At 40.0% G+C, this 7500-nt stretch overlaps 1 protein-coding gene across 1 annotated transcript in view; it reads left to right on the forward strand.

Annotated features, from left to right (window-relative positions):
- LOC138023684 (uncharacterized) overlaps positions 1 to 7500 on the forward strand; it is a 52812-nt gene that overhangs the window by 9375 nt on the left and 35937 nt on the right. The window lies entirely within an intron of this gene.

Below are 7500 nucleotides of genomic sequence, written 5' to 3' on the forward strand. Positions count from 1 at the left end.
CATGGTATTCCAACGCATTTTTATATAGAACTTGACGTTTCGTATGCTAGTCAACATACATTTTCAAAAGTGATTTAATCAAGCTACGATGGCCTAAAAGCAAGAGTATATACGATACTATTTTTGCTCTACCATTGCGTTTCAAAAAAGACTGAGATACAGGATACTCGTGGGAACTACAATCCTGAAGCAAGTTCAGTGAGAAATGGTTGTATTAATTGCTTTTCTTCCCAAACATCATTCGGGGGTTTAAGAAATGATAACGGATATGGCAACGAAATCGTCAAGTCAAAAAAAAACTGCATGCGCTAACGAAACTGAGTATTTCGTAATTATTCCAACTTGCGCAATTTGTGCAGTAGTGTACTGCAACTAGATTTTAAAAGTACCAAATTTTGTGCACGACCCATTCAATGGATCGTGCTGCAAGTGAGGTAAGAATACGCGCTGCTCGTGAGGTAATTTTAACGACAACGCCACAAAACAAGAATATCATTGGTTAAAAGAGAAAAAATTATCTTGTTGCACGTGCAGCTCGCATTTTAGCACGTATGCTTCCTGCACTCTACACGACAACGGAGATAGTACTCAGCTCTTTACAAGTTCTAATTTCATTGGATCCCTTTAGGACGCAGCTCGATTTTTTCTGGAGTTAGGGTCCATTGTTTCTTTTGTATTGTTCTTTGTCCATTGTTTTCTAACCCAATCCCGAGAGCCGTTGTAATAGCTGCGTACTGACCCCAGCAACGACGTGAAATCACCAAGTTTGAGCTTTTAACAACAAATTGAGCGTACAAATACAAACTTTTATGTTATGTTTTTCCCTGAAACCGCTCGTACCTTTTTTTTTTAAAGATACTTCGCCCACACTGTGTGAGCGAGATGGATAGTGGCGAAAAAAGTATACCAGAGCTCGATAGAGCAAAGTTATATTTTGAAGTAACGCTTTCGTGGCGTTATTAGGGACCTTAAGATCTACGACGACGACGTCGATGACAACGCCACAAAACAGTGATATCATTGGTTAAAGGAGCATAAATATCGTGCTGCACGTGCGGCACGGATTATTGCTCATATTTTTGCGGTTCTCTGCATGACGACGACGTGAAATCACCAAATTTTAGGTTTTGACGACAACGTGAGCATGCAACAGAGAATCTTTCATTCTCTATTTTCACTCTGAAATCGCTCGTACCAATTTATTTTTAGGATACTTCGCCCACCTTGTGCGACGTGAACGAGGTGGAATAATCGCGAAATACTTATAATAGAGCAACGTTTTATTTTGAGGTGACGTTTTTGTTGACGTCGCCGTCGTAGATCTTAAGGTCCCTATTAGGGAGTTTAAGCAAAGACGACGGCTACGGCAACGAAAACGTCATTCCAAAATATAACTTAGCGCCATCGCAAGTATTTCGCGATTATTCCGTCTTGTTCACCTTGTACAATACAGGCGAACTATCCTGTAACTGGATGGGTGCGAACGGTTTTAAAGTCAAAACAGAAAATGACTGATTCGTGGTTATATGCTCACGTTGTCGTCAAAACTTAAAATTTGGTGATTTCACGTTGTTGTTTTGTGGAGTACGGCAGAAATGAAGTAATTCGTGCTGCACGTGCAACACGATTATCTTTCCTTTTTTAACCAATCATATTTTTGCTTTGTGGCGTTGCCGTAGCCGTAGCCGTCGTGTTTTCTTAAACTCCCTCATATTGTTTTCTGCCGTTGCTGTTCACGTAGCCGCCGTTACTAGGGAACTTGAAGGCTGGTTTACAGGTACAACACAAGGATAAGCATAAGTGCAGCATCAGCACAAGGTTGGTTGCACGTGCGATAAGCATAAGCACAAGTTGACATACGCAGGCGCAGTGAACAAATATTTTGGCGCCAAAATCTTACGTCCAAAATGGCCGAGAAGTTGAAGGCGGAGGGAAGGAGTAATAAAAGATAAGCCAAAAAGGGTTTGAGTGAGGGAAATATTTCGTACTGAGGCGGAAAGAGCAAGGCGAATTTCATAACCTGGTGAGGGACCGCAGGCTGGGCGATCGAGAGTTTTATTCCAGGTCTGAAATAAAAATTACTTGTATTAACGTTAAACAAAATCTTGTTAAAAAAACGTTTACAAAGTAAGCTTGTAAATTAAAAAACGTGCTTATCTGTTTTGCTGTGCTTGTGCTTTGTACTTGTCCTGGTTTACATAGGTGACGCAACGACTCAAGCATAAACGCAAATTAAACACAAGAAAAAAGGAACAATTTCCTTTTCTTGTGCTTGGGTTTATGCTTTGCTCTTATGCTTGCGTCGTCCAGGTTTACACGTTGGTTTCTTGCATTTGTTTATGCTTCCGTCGTATGTGTAAACGAGCCTTAAGCAACGACAACGGCGACGGCAACGAGAACGTCACAAATTTGCGGCATATTTCGTGGGAAAAAATAATAGCTTTGCACGCCCTGCACGTGTGTTTTTCACTTTTTTCCATTTCTTTGCCGCCGTCTTCTGCAAAACAACAACGTGAAATAGCCAAATTTGAGGTTTTATGAAGAACGTCAGCACTTGAAGATAAATTTTCATTTTCTCCCCTAAATTAAGCACCGTTCCGACCATTGTCACAGACTCGTACCCAGTCGCTATTTACGTGTTTAGTGATTGAGGATGGATTGAGGCACGCGGGGTGTAGTCTGCCAGTGTCATTCTTGAGGAACTACCACACTCTTGTCATATTAAAAAGGTTGAAATAGTCACAAAGTGATTCCAATAACGCGAATTTATATTTTGAGATGATGTTTTCGTTGCCTTCGCCGCTGTCGTTGCTTAAGTTCTCTAAATTGATCACCATCCTCTGAGAATATGTTCCAGAAGTTCGAACAACGGGGAAGGTCATTCTCGTCACGAGAGCCTCGGATCGATCCAAGGCTCTGGGAAACTCTCTGTAGGAGAACATGCGCCGTAGGTTCTCAGTTATAGCCAAAAAATTGGCTATTCGAACCTTACAGCGCCTGCTCACTCCTCGTGCAAATATGAATGCACCAATTAGAGACGCTTTTGATTAAACTTCACGAAAACCAATGAGATGACACTTTGTTTCAAGGTTCCCCAGAGCTCTTCTCTCCCTCAGTCAAGAGAAGAGCTCTGTGGTAGAGATTGCGGGGAAGGTCTTATCTGTCTCTCTTTGTATAGGATTGTAATCCTTTAAACTTGGTTCAGTTGCTGTTGGAATACTTCTTGCATAGAAATTTTAAAGTGTAGAACTCTTTCATTTATATTACTATCTATTCTACAAGGTTTCTTTCCGCAACCTAAGTTTTTCAGTTTAATGGCCACTTGGGAAACCTTGTTAACACAACAAAATTCCTAGTATAGCCCAGGCTCTAAGAACATAAATTTTTAGGCTTCAATCACTGGGTATTTTGCGGTACTCAGAACGTTCTAAGCCCATTTTAAGTCGTTATTTAGGCCTAACATGGAGATGTGCACTTCATCAAAAAAGGCTGAAAGCTAACCATTTTAAAATCAAAGTGGCCATACGTACCCTTACACCGACCTATACTTGCTAATCATACAGAAGTCTTCTTAGAATGATTATAGCAGGTTCGATAGTACTCAGAAATTCTTAATTCGTCTTTAATTCTTTTATATACAGTTCAGACAACGGACGGCATTAATGCTTGTTTAATTTCACGAAATACCTCCTTCGTTCGATGTCACCTGCCATCTGACCTGCCTTGTGTTTCACGCTTTTAAGTCTAAGCACCCATTTTAAAACGGTTCGCTTTCAATAACTGCGTGGCAATGTCGTTCATGGTTGGGGTTAGATCCAGTGATAGTCAATCTGAGAAGACTGCCGTATGAATAACAAATATAGGACGGTGTACGGGTCCCGTACGAATAGCCACCGTTTTAAAATCACGGGTTACGCCAGATAACTGTAGACGTGCACTATATCTGACAGCTAAAAGTTTTCACGTTCTTGCTTAGACGTAATATCTGTTTAGATGATGCAGTGCAATAAAAATGGCTTCATGAAAGCTATGCATTCGGCCTTCGGCAAAATACCCCTTCACTTACGCTTTAGAAGTTGTGTATTGAGTAACCTAGTCAGTGAATAGCGTGGAAGCTAGAGCCAGGTGACCAATCTCATATCCGACAAGCGCAAATGGAATAATTGTTTATTAAATTTTCATTTAGACACTTGAAATTACAGGTGCGTTCGATTGACCGTATTCCACAATAGGAATAAATGGAATAGAAGTTAGAAATCCTTCGTTTTTACAAAGATTAACTTGTCAAACACTAGCTATAATGCTATTTTAAACATATTTTTATTATCCTTGTTTTTTCAAAGCGCCAGACATACCGTTTTAAATCATCACTCCACGTATTCTTATTCCTGAATACCGTCGATCGAACGCACCCTAAAACCCACCAGTTTCCCGCTTGGCAACACGTGACGCAATCAGTTTCCACTTTGAGTCCTACGGTATGTGATTGACAACCGATATTAAGCTAGAAACGCATTATCCGAGGTAGAAAATTCAACGAATCAATATTTATTTGTTCTTTTTTTATAACTTATTCTTAGGTGCTGATTACTCGGGGGCATTTAGGAATGAGGAAGATCTAAGAGCCAGGGACGAAGATATTAGAAAATGGTAATCGTGTCAACATACTGTTAATCTCCATTTTTGAGGCTTTTTGCCAAATCTCTGAAATTTTTTTGAGATTGTGCATGACCAACAAAAAAGCAAAGGAGAGATCATCGATCAAAATGAACGTTTAGAGAAAGACAAATCTGAAAAGTGTGAAAGAATCCAAGTTAGACCGCTTTTTTGTTATGCTCGCCAAGTTCCATTTTTAAAAAAAGCAATAAAAAGGCACAACTTGTGCGACACGTCTCACGAGCGTCACTGTATTAGGTGTGATGAATCAAAACACAAGATTAGCGATGAGGTATATTACTAAGGCAGTAACAAACAAGCAAGAATGTCACGAACACTCCTATGTGATTTAATGCGTAATTGAGAAACATTAACATGAAAAATAACAAAGGGAAACAAATTATTAATAACCCTGCGCTGCGGGGCGCCACGTGCCCTTGCCGTCGCGGTCTACTCTCGTGCATTCGCTACGCACGTTATTACCCCCCCCCCACCCCCCCCTAAAGGAAATGCAACGCACCGTGCATCGCAGCATATAAGTTTGTTTTTTAGCGAAATTTTGATATACTGAATTTGGCAAAATATCAACTGAAATACTAGGGGGCGGTCAATCAAGGCGTGTCCGTTAATAAGCTTGATTGAGCGTCGTGAGATCTAAACAAGGCATCTACATTTTTCTGTTTTTCTAGTGCCCCTTCTTAAGTAAAACGCCATTTCTATCCGATGCTACTTGCCGACCAACCAGTATAACGCTATCGAATTGAAGATTACGATTAGTCGTAGAATTGACACACTGAATCAATCTTCGCTAAAGAAACGGTTGAAAAGTGTATCTGTATATATTTTTTAAACGAGTCGTTTAGAGCACTCGGATTCTTGTGCAAGAAAAAAAAATATTTGTAAATACAGATGAAAGAGTTTAGGACAAAATGCTTCAGTCACAACAATCTCGGGGGCATTGGGACCCAGGTTCGTTGAATTGGAAGAGGAGAGTAGCTGGTCGTAATGGTGCAATAATAAATAAAACGGTTCGAAACAAGGCCTTTGGCATCATTATGGCATGTACCACCAAAATAATTGTGAATATAGTCAAAGTTTCAAGTAGCTAAAATTACTACCTGATTTCTGATACATAACCGGTCCCGTGGGTATTTCACCATCGGTTTTTAAAAGGGGTCGCTAAGCGAGTGACCGGAAAATCCGCTGTGAAAAAAGTGTGCGTCTTTTCCATTTCCAACAGCTCGCTTAAAGTTAAGCGAGTTGGCAATGTACTTCCAGCCATGAGGAGTCGGTTTGCGGTTATTCCAAATCGGAAATACAACAGGCGTCGCTATTTTTACAATTTTTATTGTTGTTTGGACACGTCGCTCTCGTCCTGCGTGTAATCTACACCCGTTTGAAAATATACAAATAATTTTAATGTCGCCTTAACGAAGTCTGCAAACAAACCACTTTAGGAATGTTAAGCGAGACCAACGAGCTTGGCGTGGATCTAAACACCCAGTGTGCCATTATGGTGTAATAAATGAGAACAAAGGAAAATTATCAAAGACCAAAAAAATTTACAGTGTTACTTATTATGTCCAAAATTGCACCGAGAAATATCATGTTGCTCTCTTATGATTAGTAATAAAATTATTTTAATAAAGAACTTGAGTGTTAGCATGAGGGTAAGTGGAAGCAAAATCAACGCTCGCGTATTCACGCAATCACGCCAAAATTGCGCTATTCTGGGTTCGCATTTAGATTAGCCATCTGTAGTTCTTTAGAATCATTGACCAATCAGGAATGACTGTTATATGCAATACCTATTTGTGTTTACCGCATTACCTCCTTTCTGCAAAATATGTCTGTAAACTGTCGATCAGCCACTCAGAATAATTCTTGTGAGTGTTAGCGTTAGGAACTTCACTTAGCGACCAAATCTGGCTCGCAGGCAGTCAACTTCACGTTAATATGAAAGTAGCACGGGGGGATTCACGTTTAACATTACATGGCTACATGAACCCCAAACTTGGTTTGGTAGGGTGGTTGTCACATTATGCTCACAATCTTGCACTATTATGCTAATTCTTTATGCTCACAAAAAGTTCACGCTATCTAGGCTACAAGAAAATTTTCCGCACGGATCACTCATTTTTACCTAAAATAAAATACCATTCGCTTGATATGCCAGACTGGAAGATTATATTGACAACACTAAAGTATAGAGTATTCATTTGGTAGGTGTGATCATGTCTTGCTTGATACTGAAACAGGAATGGAAAGATTCATATAGTCCTCCATGCTTGGTTGTCCTGACAAGGCATTTTTGTAGCAATGAGAAAGACCCTCTCTGATGCTAAAGCAGATGAGCGTTGGATAAGCAAGGGATCTTGTTGCATCTTTTGCCCATTTGGGATCGTCTTGTTCGTGATTCCCCCATCCGATGTATGTGGTATTTATTTTCAATATTTTGAAATATTTTCGGGAATTGTTTACTTAAAAATAGATTATGCTGGCGTACTGTCTCGATACCGTTCTCACTATTGTGCTCAAATTTATGCCGGCATAGTAATGTGCCAACCCTAACAGATCTAGCCGCCCTGTGCCAGTCCAACGCCTTGAAGGACTAGACCACTCCGTCAGGGCTATTTTATAATAGTTTGATTTGTTTGTTGTTGTTGTTAGTTTTTTTTTGCGTGTGTGCCAGGAGAGATGAAAGTCTTGAATGCTTACGCAAGCCCAAACTTCATGTGTGATAAGAATGCCAACAAACTAGCCGAGATTAAAACACTTCGCGCCATAGTAAAAGTCCATACGCGGTTTTTTATTTCCTGCTTGTGGACTAAATATTGTTGAATT

The sequence above is a fragment of the Montipora capricornis genome, chromosome 11 (assembly GCF_036669925.1).
Source record: "Montipora capricornis isolate CH-2021 chromosome 11, ASM3666992v2, whole genome shotgun sequence".
In the NCBI taxonomy this organism is placed as follows: Eukaryota; Metazoa; Cnidaria; class Anthozoa; order Scleractinia; family Acroporidae; genus Montipora; species Montipora capricornis.